The sequence below is a fragment of the Helianthus annuus genome, chromosome 10, assembly GCF_002127325.2.
Source record: "Helianthus annuus cultivar XRQ/B chromosome 10, HanXRQr2.0-SUNRISE, whole genome shotgun sequence".
NCBI lineage: Eukaryota > Viridiplantae > Streptophyta > Magnoliopsida > Asterales > Asteraceae > Helianthus > Helianthus annuus.
This window is the reverse complement of record NC_035442.2, coordinates 140,969,307-140,983,720: the sequence shown is the minus strand read 5'-3', so window position 1 is coordinate 140,983,720 and position 14,414 is coordinate 140,969,307. Positions and strand designations below refer to the sequence as shown.

At 35.0% G+C, this 14,414-nt stretch overlaps 2 long non-coding RNA genes across 4 annotated transcripts; one reads left to right on the top strand and one right to left on the bottom strand.

Annotated features, from left to right (window-relative positions):
- Nucleotides 1-1,811: 1,811 nt before the first annotated feature.
- On the top strand, nt 1,812-2,528 carry LOC110885835. The gene is made up of 2 exons (XR_002562463.2): nt 1,812-1,986; nt 2,067-2,528. It is a non-coding gene; the product is annotated as an uncharacterized LOC110885835 (long non-coding RNA).
- A 660-nt stretch (nt 2,529-3,188) lies between these two features.
- LOC110885834 lies at nt 3,189-6,538 on the bottom strand. 3 transcript variants are annotated; one of them, XR_002562461.2, is made up of 7 exons: nt 6,237-6,537; nt 4,496-4,615; nt 4,128-4,264; nt 3,888-4,040; nt 3,674-3,810; nt 3,496-3,590; nt 3,191-3,416 (listed from the first exon to the last, which is right to left on the bottom strand). It is a non-coding gene; the product is annotated as an uncharacterized LOC110885834 (long non-coding RNA). The 3 variants fall into 3 exon arrangements; XR_002562462.2 differs by having other exon boundaries at nt 3,208-3,416; nt 3,496-3,522; nt 6,237-6,534; XR_002562460.2 differs by having other exon boundaries at nt 3,189-3,416; nt 3,496-3,810; nt 6,237-6,538.
- Nucleotides 6,539-14,414: the final 7,876 nt, after the last annotated feature.

Here is a 14,414-nt window from a genome sequence, read left to right as displayed (position 1 = left end):
CTGATACAAATCTACACAAAATCTTACTAAGAAACTCAAATATAACCGATCCAAATACAAGAATAGCAACCAATCAACTACAAAACAAATAGAGACTCTTCGAAGAGATGATCTCAACAAAATTACCAGATCAAACTCATGAATCAGACGTGTGAGATTGAAACCCTAAGGGAGCATTTGGTTCGCGGAATGATTTGGAATTGAAATTGGAATTTGTATAGATATTAGAATTTGAAGGAATTGGATTTGGAATTTAAACATTCCAATTGGAATTGAAAATTGTTGGAATTGGAATCTCAATTCCATTTTTGTTGTGTTTGGTTGTCATATAAATTGGAATCCATCACCCCGGCACCCACAACCACCAGTTCGGGTCGAAATGGTACGGGTCGAAATGATTTGCGTCGAAACGGTTCGCGTTGAAACAGTTCGATTCGAAGCGGTATGGGTCGAAACGGTTCGCGTCGAAACGGTACGAGTTGAAACCGTTGGCGTCGAAATGTTACGGGTCGAAACTGTTTGCGTCGAAACGGTACGAGTCGAAACGGTTCGGATCGAAACCAGTTTGGGTCGAAACGTTCGAAGATTCCAATTAATTTACTTTAATTCTTTCACATATAGGAAGGATTTTGAATTTCTTTAGTTAAAGGAATTTGAAGGAATTCATGCCTAATTCCAATTATAATTCCATTATCAACCAAACACATGAAGATTGAAATTGAGATTCCAATTCTATCAAATTCTGTGAATCAAACATCTTAAAAGATGGAATTCAAATTCCAATTTTCTTAAATTTTATTGAATTCCTGCGAACCGAACGCTCCCTAAGAGAACTATCTGAATGTGTGAGAAAATATATGTGATAATGATACGACTCACACACTCACACAACCCTATATATACGTACAACTGTACAAGGGCTACAACAAGCTGGGTTGAACTCCTTGACCAAAATCTGAGCCCACGAACTCATGCTTTAAGCCCACAACAAATCAGCTACAAGTTCACATATTAGTCCAGCTACAAGTCCTTAGCCCAACAATTAATACCTCACAAACACAAAACAAAACATATTATTTTTAGGGCATGTTTGGCTAAGCTTATTATAGTTAATAATGATTTTTGGAAAAGGATTTTTGGAAAAAGGACTTTTTGAAAAGGAGTTTTTAAAAAAAGTGTTTGGATTAACTTATTAATGTAAAATGACTAAAATGGGCATTCTTTTAGATATAAGGGGATAAAGAAGGGGTATATTGGTAATTTGTAGTTTGAAAAGTTAAAAGCTGGCCAAAAAGTCACAATATTGTGACTTCTTGAAACCTCTTTTTTCTTCTTTGCAAAAAGTTATTTCTAAAAGAACTTTTAGCTTAGTCAAACACAAAAACAACTTATTGGCTTTTTGATAAGTCAATAAGCCAATAAGTTGTTTTGAAAAACTTAGCCAAACATGCCCTTAGAATACAGAATAAAAACATATAAGATTATTAAAACTGATTAAACACAAATATATCATTTTTAACACTATCACTACTAGAAGTGTCCATTTTACTACGGAAAAAAATGCGTCACAAATTGTGACACATTTATGACGACAAAAAAAACCCAAATTTTTGTAACAAATTTGCTACACAATAGTGACAAAGACAATAAACATCTAATTTTGTCACAGTCTGTTGTAAATTTGTCGGATTTTTTTAAATATATCAACAAATTAGTTAATCTACCATTTTAAATACATATTACTACTTTGTGATGTATTTCCTATGAAAACCAATTAACTTATTGTATTTTCAAGTATTCCGTTACAAATGCATTATAATTTATGACACATTTATAACAGAGAACTTTCCATTCTTTAATTAGTTTTTCCATTCCCACATCATACACACCCAAGAGACCTTTTAAGTTATTGTGAATTCCACTTCTTGATGGCAGTCCGTAATTTGAATCTGGGTTTCTGTTTTTTTAGGTTTGTTGAGTTTGGGGGTGGGTTTTTGAATCTGAGATTTTTCTTAATCTGGATTTTGAACATGAGTCCTTTGAATCTAGGTTTTCTATTTTTATAGGGATTTGAAGAGATTAGAGAGAGAAAGCATACGTTTGGAGAGAGAAGCGACTAGGAGAGAGAAGCGGCGATCAAGAACCGACCATGGCTCCGGCCGCCTTCACCAATGCATCTCCGCCCACCTCCACCAAGGCTGGTCGTCATCGCACCAACTCCGGGTAACCCGGGTAGGTTAATCATTTGGCTAAGATTTATGATTTGATTTTTTTAGGGTCTAGGCAGAGATGGTGATGGATGTTTATCATGGGTTTCTATTTGGGTTATTTTTGCATTAAGTTAGTAGCATGTTGTTAAAATTAATCCAAGGAATTAGACAGAAATGAAATATGAATTATATCACAGAATAGGGCGAAAAATGTATCAATGGATTGGGGTCAGTGGTGCAGTTTTGTTTTTGAATATAGAAGCAGAATTAGATCAGAAAAGGGAGGGGGGGTGTCTAGCAGTGGCTAGCTTTGTATAACTTTTGTTCAGTATTTGGTTCCTTAATAAGATTGGCCTTTCAAAAAAAAAAAGTCACAAAATTCGATGAGATTGTAACATGAACTCAACTTTCTTTGTTTTTGCTTAAACACTAGACTTTCTCTATGTATTGAAAGATCAACCTGATTGTTAGTATTTAAGTGTTCAACTTTATTTTTTTTTACAAATCACAATTGATGAAGTTTAAAGACATTAAACTCGGGTTAGTGTATTAGACAACTAGGTTATTGCCCGCGTGAAACGCGGTTCTAACAAATGAAGATAAATTTATTTGTTGAAAATTAAAATCGTGTAAAAAACAAATAATGGAATAACTCCAAAAAAATAGAGAGTAATACACAAATGAAAAACTTGATAGGAAATAATATATTAGGCTGTATAGAAAAAAAAGAGAATAATAATTGGAAATGTGATACTGAAGAAGATCATCAAAAACGTTATTATGATGCTTGTCCACTTCATTCTTTGGAAGCGTATTTTGAATCCAACTTGTTACAAACATCATAAGGGTGCACATCTATGCAAATTAAGTTAACAATAATTACAAACTAATTTTTATCATAAACGACCCGGTGCTGTAGTTTTTAATCCCTTAGACATGTTTAGTACAAAATATAAGTATTTTAAAAAACCTAACAAATATTTCAAGAAAGTTAAACAAATATGAAATTACTCAAAATTTGTCAACCGGTCAAACTGATATCTTTGTGTAATTATTTAAGGTAGAAAACAACCAACTTAATAACAACATTCCTACTAACAGACACACAACTCGTGTTTTAAGATTTAAAAAAACCCTTACAGCAAAAAAAACCACCAGCTCCATTTCCAGCATCCACAACTATATGACATCCTTCCAACGGCTTTTCTGGTAACCCGAAGCAGGTGAAAATATTAAAATGACGAAACTGCCCCTTGAAAATTAATGAAATAAGTAAGATGGATACCTATTGTTCCGGAAGCTTTGCGAACAGCTGTTACAAGATCAGATGCATATACATATATGTAGTCAACTTTACGAGCGAAGCCCTTTTTTCAGCCTCTTTTAAAGATTATGGTGTAAAATCGTTGTATATAAAAGAAGGTACTTAAAAATGAATCACCAAGAGTAAAATAAAAACTAACCCCAAAGCCCACAGAAACGCTTAGCATAGAGATCTTGTTAGCATAAAGACCTTTAAGAAATTGGCATCTATATTACTGGCAATTGCTCTAGCTAGCATCCACTCGCCCGTACCAGGAGGTCCATAAAGAAGAACACCCTAATCCCAGGGAAAAAATACACATATTTCATATAAAGTTTGAAAAAATATTATTTTTTAAAGCTATTAATTCGTACCTTAGGTGGTTTAATGCCGACCTTTATAAAGAGCTCCGGATTCATCAAAGGCAACTCAATGGATTCCCGGAGATCTCGAATCTGATCCGATAGCCCACCAACTTCTTTCGCTAACATTGTCGGGGTCTTCGTGAAGCAAAGAACTGGGTCAACCTTAAAATTGTTGTCAAAAAACTATTAGTAAAAGCAACGAAATGTACAACAATTCATTAGACGATTCGTATTTTTAAATAGACTAACTTCACGAGGGAGTGCTCGCATGATTGTCAGAGTTGTCATGTCGAGAACCACTCGAGTTCCAGCAGTTAGTTTTTCTTTGTCCACTTTACTGCGCCATCCGACCACGTACCTTGGGCCACTACTGGCTTTGACTATCACTGCAATATTACATATGAAGTATATTGATTCACAATTGTACTTAAGTTCCAAAATACAACATGTTTTAATGATTCAAATTACAAGGCAGCTACACTCCACATTGGTTTTAAATTTCTATTTCACACATTACACATAACTTGCCTATTCATGACTTAAAACAAAAGAGTGAAAATTAAAACATAGTGTACAATCAAAGTAAAAGGAAGGAAAATAGTAAAGGTAGTAGTTACATCGTTCACTATCCAGAGGTCTTAGCACCTCGCCTATGATCTGTCCAACGCTTTGAAGGGACTTCAAATCGTCTTCTGTTTTGGCATAATCCTTCTTTGTGCTCTACAATGTCTCTCTCACTCATACATATATTTTGATACAGTCAGTCATAATAAGGAAAAATGTCAACATCAAGTAGACATATAATGTAAGTAACAAAGCAAGCTTAGACAAACAGATTAGAAGTACAGATCTGGTTGGCTCCAAGCCTTAAACCAAGACCGTGTAGACCAAGAAAACATAACATCATTTCAAATCCACTCCCAATGGAATAACTCGGACAAATTTAGCCGCGAGACAATCGGAGGTGCGACATCACCTCATCACCTGGTCTTTTGTCGGATAGGCCGCCGGTGGTCCGCCGGAAACTCATCGGTCTCCTTCTACCCTGATCTCTCTTCTCTCGAACCGTTTCTCTCTCTAAGAAAGTGATTAATTAAAAGGATATAAATATATCAAACCCTTATAACATATCAAAGATCAACAATATACCTCGGATATAAGGCAATGTTGTTTTCACATATCAGTGCTATATTATAAGTTCTATGTGTAGAGAGATCAGAAGCTCTAATGTTTTTTGGCTGAAGCGTTAAAACAAAAGAAAGAAGGTTTGACTACTCACCAAAACAGATGTTTTGACTCAAAATTAAAACAAAAGTAAGTCTGATTATTTGACTCAACAAAAATAAGGTTTGAGTCACGAAAATGGGGTCTATTTTTACAGTCTATGTTAAAAAGTAAAATGGTTCAGAATGTTTTTCAGATTTCACCAAAATGGGTTTAGTTTGTAACATGTGCACAAATTTTGTAGACATCTATTGGTAGGGTATCTTTATGCATTACAACTTTTCCGTTGTTATGATTCTTTGCATTTCCCTTTTGTAAGCAAACAGGTAAGAGGTTTTCCATTTCAAGCAATAAAATTCAAATAACAATTCCACAACCTTGTTTACTTTATTCTCCATTTATGTGACTCTGATTACCAACAAATATAACATAACAAAAGTAATTTAACTAAATTTAAACCAAAAACACAAAAGTTAAATAGCTTGGTTTGGTTAAAGTCGTTTGGAAAAAAAGTAAATATGAAGAATATCTTTACTTGATTGAAGAACTTGAATAATTTCTTATACACATGAATTCATATGAAACTCTACAATGAACCTGTTTACCGATTAAAAGTTCAATATGATGCATACAATGCTGATTGTATTCAAATTACTCAAATAATCCTAACACCCTCTTGAAAAAAAAAAACCTCTAGGTTTTGTTTAATCGTGTCTAGCATGCTGAAAACGATCATCACCATTAAAGTTTAAATAAAATCGAAGGGTTTATATAAACTTAGTCCATATCAATAAATGAAAAAGATATAAGTACGACATAATAATCTTTTATCTCAAAAGGTTTTTGAATTAACCTTATGTGTAACAGAAACACATTCCAGACCCAAAAAGAACCCTAATCTAAAATGAATTCCTAAAGAAAACACTAATCTGTAAAAAAAAAAATCGAATTGGTAAAATTACACTTCAAAAAACCCCCAATTTGGTTCTTCAAGAAGAACAAAAATCCCCAAGAACATAGATATATAATAAATTTGAAGAATCGTTTATATATAGAAGCTAAAGGTGGATAATCGGTGATGGGTGAATCAAAGTAAAGGATAAAAATTTGATGAAGAACATGAGAGATTAGTACCTGACGAGCGGATCTGGATAAAGCACGAGCCATGTGAGCGATGCGTAATTGCGGTGATTTTGGAAAATGTTAAGCGGCTGCCTGCTTAGGATTAGGGCTCCGACTCGATCTAATGCTTGTGGAAGAAGAAGAGGTGGTTGAGCGAAATGCTTGCTGAGCGAAATGCTACGCTGTTCTTCTCCTTCACCTTTGGGGGAAATGAGATTAGGGTTAGGAAGAATAGATGTAAAGGAAAAAAACCCTAGTTTAGCAATAAGGAGGAGGCGTGGATAGGCTGAGAGATGAACACGATAGCAAATGGAATGAGGGATTGACACCTGTCTATAAGATGAATGTGGAGGGGACAGGTGTCCCAACCTTAGTTCTTTTATTATGTATAGAGATGAGGGGATATGCTAAGATTCTGGGGCTCATTGATGTACCTTAACGTATCGATAAGCATTACGAAAGTTTTTAATTGAGTTTAAGTGAACCTCAGTATTGACAACCAATGTAAGTTGTTTAAAGTTTATACTAAGTGTTTCATCAAAAGAACAAAGGTCTCTCTCATATGTCTCAATCATATTGATATGATCCTCTAGCACCTTTTTTCACAAAATGATTTTCCTGTAAATAGTGCATTTGAGCATTTACATTTTTGCATTTTATTTTCAATAATCCAAAAAGATTTGTTGTATGTTTTAGCATAAACTTTGTAAAAAAAAAAAATTAAATTTCAACTTTATTTTTGATACACCGATGTTGGGATACAAAATCTTTTCCCAAAACAAAGTTGGTTGAGCTAATGCACAGTTGGTCATATTTTTGGTAAATTGGTCAAAACGTCAAATCACGAATCGAATTCAAATTGTACAAAATGTTAAAAAAAGAAGAATTCTTCATAACTAGATTTTTTTTAATAGCCAATGCAAACTTCATTAAAACCAAACACAAACCAAAAGGTTCAGCTGATACAGGAGCAGTACCAAAACAGAGAAGAAAATAAAAAGATAAAACATAAGTAGAGCACATGATTCTTAACTATCTACACATTTAAGTTAAAGTCCACCATTCTTGTTTTGAGATAGATCTATGCTTTGAACGTTGGCTCATTCCTTGTAACGAAGATTCGTTAATTTCTTCTATAATAATCTGGACAGTTCGGTTTCTACCTAAAAAGATTTTATCATTTCTGTTTAACCACAATTTCCACATCGACTGAATAGCAATAGCATGTAAAATCTTTTTAACATTCCGGCTCCTTTGACCATCCAGAAAAGCTTGTAATACTTCTGTTAAGTTGCCTTCCATGTTCACCATCGACGTCTTTGTCCACTTTGCCACCTCGTTTCATACCCTTTTTGCAAAATTGCATCTTAACAAGATATGGACCACTGATTCTTCATCCTCACCGCAGATCTTACACATAACTAGATGAATTGTAGATTAAAAATGTTGAACCAAGGTCATTAACTTCGAATTGATGGAATACACGAGTTGATCATTTATTTATAAAGATAAATAGAACATCACTATTATTTAAATATAAAAAAGTGTGACCACCTTCCCATTCTCCTCATCTTTTTAACCCCAGCTTCTAAAACGACCACCCAACCTAGCACCACCGTCCACCACAACATGAATGGAGACGGTTCACAACTCATCACAAATTGACACTGGAATTATGAAACCATATTAATTAATATTATATTTATAATCATCTTCAACCGGCATTTAAAATAATAACGGAAACGGTAACGATTCAACCCCTTTGCCCTATATATAAACCATCCCACCGATTCAATCTTCACAAAACATCTTCCAACTTTACACCACCATTGCCATCCGCCGTTCATAACCTGCCACAATAAATTGAAGGTGCATCGATGGAGTAATTGAAATTGAAGTCAAAGATTGAATTTCGTTTAGATCTGAGATAGAATCAAACTTGAAATTGAAGTTAATGATTGAATCTTTGAATGGTCGGAATTTGTTTATACAAATCCTCATCGTCGTCATACTGTTTGTAGTCCATTTAACAAATATTTAAATGCGGTGGTTGGTGCATTTCTCCGGCGATGGCGGGGTGAGGTGGTGGCGGAATTTTAAAAATGTAGCAAACCACAGTGACTATCGGGCAATTTTCAATTTTTTTTGATTTTTTTTAATTTTTCGTACACAAAATATGAAGTTTGTGACTCTATGGTGCTGTTTGTTTTTGCAGACATAAACTGTCTGCAAGCTTATTTCATCTGTTTTCATGTCTGCAACTGAAGATGTGGTCTGAAGCTCTTCAAGCTGAAAATATAAGACTGTTTGTTTTTATAAATTGATACTGTCTGTACAAATTATATGAACTTTGTTTTATTTTCCAAATCAAAACATTCTAAACCAATTACCTCAACTACACATTCCAATTGTAATAACCAATCTGCAACCTAATTCCCCAAATTCCCAAATCATCGATCAAACTAAACTGAATTCACATTTCAATTCCAATTCATACACTGGCTAGTTCTGGGTACACGCTTAAAACTTACCAAAAGGCCTTAACTGTGGATATAAAGAATTGTAAGCCATTGGAAACTGGTCCTGTATTCACCATAGCCACCATACCTAATAAAATACATAAATAAAGAATAAACAAAATGCAGAATCAGTGAATTAAAAGGTTAAAATAAAATACAAAATCAAAGAATTAAAAATAATAGTTGACAAACCTGCATGTGACTGTTTGATTTTAAAGTTTTCATCACGAAATGTGCCACCGATGATGATGATAACACGATGATGATGATGATGATGACACGATGATGATGATGACGACACAATGAGAATGATCGATGATGTTGAAGGTTGATGGCAGCCCCGGTTGTGGTGGCCGACTGAGGCGACGGCCGGCGCCGGTGACCTTACAGTAGTGGTGGTGGTCCAATTTTGAGGGAGGAGGGTTTTTTGTTAAGATGAGATAGGAGAGTTTTTTGTGAAGATGTTTGAAGAAAGGGTAACATAGCTTTTTTTTTAAGCTGAAAAAAGCCATTTTCAGATCTGGTTTAAAAAAAACAAACAGTCTTCAATGGTAATGTCTGCGCGCTGCAGACATCAGCTCCCTTGAAGATGTTTGAAGAAAAAACAAACACCCCCTATGTGATGTTGTTTTAGGGTTACTTAAATACGTTTGGTTAAAACCTAAAAACTCATCCTTACCGATGACTAATTTAAATGAAATTTTAAAAACTCATCGTGACCCATGGCTAATTTTAAATAAAAATTTCAAAACCCATCTTGACCTATCTTTAATTATTTTCCAAGCCCATTGTGACTTGTTTCATTTCTAAGATGACCCAAAATAATCCAAATGGATTTTTGTTGTCAGGCCTACTAGAAACGTCTCTCTCTCTTCAGACCCATATACTGCCCATGGGAACAATGTTAAAGACGTTATCAAACCCCTTCACACCGCCTTTAATACCCATTAAGTATGAACTAATAGCTAGGTACTAAAAAGAGGAGAGGAAACCAATAGAATTGATTAGTTATAAAAAGAAAATAACTAGTTAAAACTGGAAAAGTAATTCAGTTATTATTATATATACGGAACGTATATCAGTTATTTAGTTACAATTCTACTGTTTTTATTGAAACTTAAATTTATATTTAAACTAAATGCTACCATATACATATACTACTATTATCCCCAACCCCAGCTCAGTTGGGAGTTGGGCCGGTTTGTTTCCTTGGAGACTCCGGTTCGACTCCCGGGTGTAGCAAAGGTGTGGGGACCAGGCAATGATGGTAAGAGCTTGTTAGTTAATGTTGCGCAAGTTCGAGCTTGAGCCACCCCGGTTTTAATCCGGCCGTTACTCCAGCGAGGTGTCTCGTGTGGAGGCGGTATGGTTTCCGGGCGAACGCCGTTAGCCAAGTCTGACCACTCCCAGCGCGGACCCGGTTAAGACAACGTAAGTCTGGGACAGACTTGGTTAGGGTCCCCGACTTGGGGATGTAAATACCTTAAGAAAGTTACCGTTCAAAAAAAAATATACATATACTACATAAGATTTACATATAAAAAAAAAACTTATTAAATCTTTTTTGCTATATGAAACAAATGTAACGTGTAGTTATTTATTGAATGACATGATCACATGACTACAAAGGGCCTGCTAGCAAGATACTAGAGGCGATACATTATGTTCAACTATATAATAAAAAATAACAAGCAGAGAATCACACCGAAGAGTGTCACAATCTTAAGCAAATACAAATAGTTGAAGTGGAAAAAAGTATATTCATGGCAATTGATGCATGGCTTGTAACTTTCTAAAAGATCATTTGAATTTGCAATCAGAAGCAAATGACTTCTTAAGCTTGTGAGCTTGAGTCGGCAATTTCACATTTGTGGCCAATCCCACTGATTTAAGAAAGCAAATCATATACCAAACAGTGGCAGATCTTGTCTGTTAAACGTGTCAGGGCCGAAAGACACAGACACTAAAAAAAGCCCGGGCTTAAAGCAAATCATATACCAACTACCAAGTGACATAAATTTGCCACCATTCAAAGGCATGTCTACCCGAGTACTCAAAAGCATGGTGATTGTTATGCCACCCTTCTCCAAAAGAAACTATTGCCACCCACCTGTATTCAATGTGTATCGATTAAATCAACAATATATACATATGCATATGCATATGTATATGTGTGTATACATATAGGAACAGGATCAGGAGAGAACGCCTCAAAATGTGAGAACGGTGAGAACGATTCTTAGCCACAAGATCTTAGACCGTGGGGTATGGGGCGGGGGTTTCGGCGTGGGTTGGAGGAAAACGCCCAAGCCCACCATCCCGAGTGGGCTTGGGTTGAGGCGTGGCCCTTGGGGCTTGGGTTTCAAGCCGGGCGTGGGCCGGGTCTAGCAAGCTGACATGGCGGGCTGTGAATGGCCAAACCAACCTAGCCGTTGGGCTAGCCGTTGGGGAAGCCGTTGACATAGCCGTTGGGGGCTATTTAAAAAAAAATTCATTTATAAATACCTTACCATATTTATCATTTTTCTCACACAATATCAAACACATAAAACACAATCTTGCCATGAGTTCTTCAAGTTATACTGAATCGTCATCATCATCTGACGATGGTGCGGAAATATTTCTACAAACGATCGCGACGGTGGTGAAAGCTATCGTGGAAAACGAAGAGGAGGAAGAGACTCAACAACCTAAACGCAGGATAAAGCGGTCGTTACCTACTATGATGACGATGACCCCCAACCAGGTAACGTAATAAACCAAGATAAAGCGGCAAATGAATTTTTGATCAAGTCAAGGGATATACATCACAACCTTCGATATAATTTGATGGAACATGTTTCAACGATTCCTGGGTTCGAAACCGACAAAGACGACGAAGAATGATTGTTTTTAATTTTGATAATTATTATGTATGTTTATGTACTTTTAAAAAAATATGTATGTTTATTATTTATGTAGTTATAAATATAAGTATAGGATAATGCTTGGTAAAAAACCCCATTTCTTTAAGAAACTTAGCAAACTATATATGTGGCTAGCATGTTGCCACGTTGATCTGATCTCATGATTTTAAATTTTACATCAAGGTTATATTAGTAATTTGCTTTAACCCCAAGAATTATGAGATGACCTTTTCATTAATTGCCCATCAAGCCATCAAATCGTATACATTCACCATCCCCATATTTCTTTTTCATATTTCCCTTTTATCTCTTCTACATCTCTCATCAGAGAATCATCAATCTTCTTATTTACACCACAGTAGCAAGCATCTCCATTAATATCAATGGAGACAAATCCACCAACCTCTGAATTAATGTCGCCGGTCCGTAGTTTCCCAAACCAGTTCTTTTGCAGCGACTTTCAAAACGATGAAGAATTTAATGCTCCAGGTTTGTCCATATATAGTTTGCTAACTGTTCTAGAAGATCTGTTTTTTTTTAAAATGGTTCTGTTTTTTGTGTTAAAATGGTTCTTAAAAGTGGTAAATGTTTATGTAATTTACAGGTTTTTATTTTTGTGTTAAAAAGTTATGCTTGGTTCTTAAAAGGGGTAAATGTTTATGTAATTTACAGGTTTTTATTTTTGTTAAAATGGTTCTTAAAACGATGAAGATCTGTTTTTTGTGTTAAAATGGTTCTTAAAAGGGGTAAATGTTTATGTAATTTATAGGTTTTTATTTTTGTGTTAAAAAGTTATGCTTGGTTTGCATATGAACTGATTTTTGGTTGTGTTGTGATTTTATTTTAGAAAAAGATTGCAATTTAGCTAAAAAGTTGTGATGTTGTTTGAGAAAAAAGATTTTCTGGCTATGAATGTGTTAATAGTTATGTGTGGTTAACGACTTAACGGTTATCTTATCTTTTTGTTATTAGGATGGTGATGGATACAAGGGAAACAAGATCCAATTCTCGGGACCGTTGGTTTTGTCAAACGTGGATCAGATGCTTAAGGATCATGACCATGTTTATGTTACAGCACAACACAACTAACACGTGTTATAGTTTGAACTTCAGGACATGCATGTGTTACATGTGACATGAAACCCATGTACAACGTAACACGTATTAGTGCTATGTATTTTTGTTTACTAGTAATATGTAATGTGAGACTCTTCTTGTTTTCTCTAGTACACGATGTTAAAACGGTCTAGACTTAACACATTTTCTGTTGGAGGCGCCCGTATTTGTACCTTTACTGTTACAGTTACTATTGAAGTTTATGCATCCATTCTAGAAGTCTCAACACATGTTATAATAGAGGCTTAACCCACGTTATATCATGTTTACTCTGTTGTTATTAAGTTACTATTGGAGTTTATTCATCCACTGTGGAAGTCTTTACACACGTTATAATAGATGCTTAACACACGTTATACATTTCAGTCGCTTAACACATGTTACAGTATGTATATACACATCATGGTGTTTTGGAAACTAATAGCTTATACATGACACCATGTTAGGTTAAACCAAGATTATAACAGAGGGTTAACACATTTTATCCCAGGTATACGGTGTTATGATATTAACTTGCATGTTCCATATTAACTTGTACACGTTTTTACTATCAGTATATGCACATCATAGTGTTTTGCAAACCACTTTCATATACATGAATACAAGTCGGGTTACAACAAGATTATAATGGTGGAGGCGCCCGTATTTGTACCTCTACTGTTACAGTTACTATTGAAGTTTATGCATCCATTCTGGAAGTCTTAACACATGTTATAATAGAGGCTTAACACACGTTATATCATGTTTACTCTGTTGTTGTTAAGTTACTATTGTAGTTTATTCATCTATTATGGAAGTCTTAACACACGTTATAATATATGCTTAACACACGTTATACATTTTCAGTCACTTTAACACATGTTACAGTATGTATATACATATGGTGTTTTGGAAACCACTAGCTTATACTCATGTATTCAGGTATAACAGAGGCTTAACACATTTTATTCAGGTATACGGTGTTACGATATTAACTTGTATGTTCCATGTTAACTTGTTCACGTGTTACGGTCAGTATATGCACATCATGGTGTTTTGCAAACCACTTTCATATACATGAATATAAGTCGGGTTATAATGGATGCTTACATGTTATCATATGTATACAAGTGGGGTTACAACAAGATTACGATATTAACTAAGCTCCCCATTAAACTCATCGCCCCCGTCGACTGTTTTCACCCTTGTCACATGTTAAGCAATTACATGTTCCGAACAGACAAATTGTAACACATATTAGATCAGTATATACACATCATGGTGTTTTGTAAACCACTAGCTTATACATGAATACAATATTATATATTCCAAAATTACCGGTACATGTGTTACCATAAATGGCTCGTTTCATATTACACGTTACATCATGGTGTTCTATTACAGCATGAACCACCAACACATATTATAAATGAACGAAGACTTCTTTTCCAAATGATGTGACTTATTCAATGTCCTCGCATTAACGTCGCCTTCATCCATCCAGCTTGTCAATTGAATATCTTTTATGCATCTGTTTCTGTAAATCAACACACGTTATATATCATTCTAACAGGTGCTTAACACATGTTATGTGTCTGTCTCTGTAATTCAAGCAACCCAACAAAAAAACAATTATTGTTAAGATCAAAAGCCCCAAACAAGCAACCAAA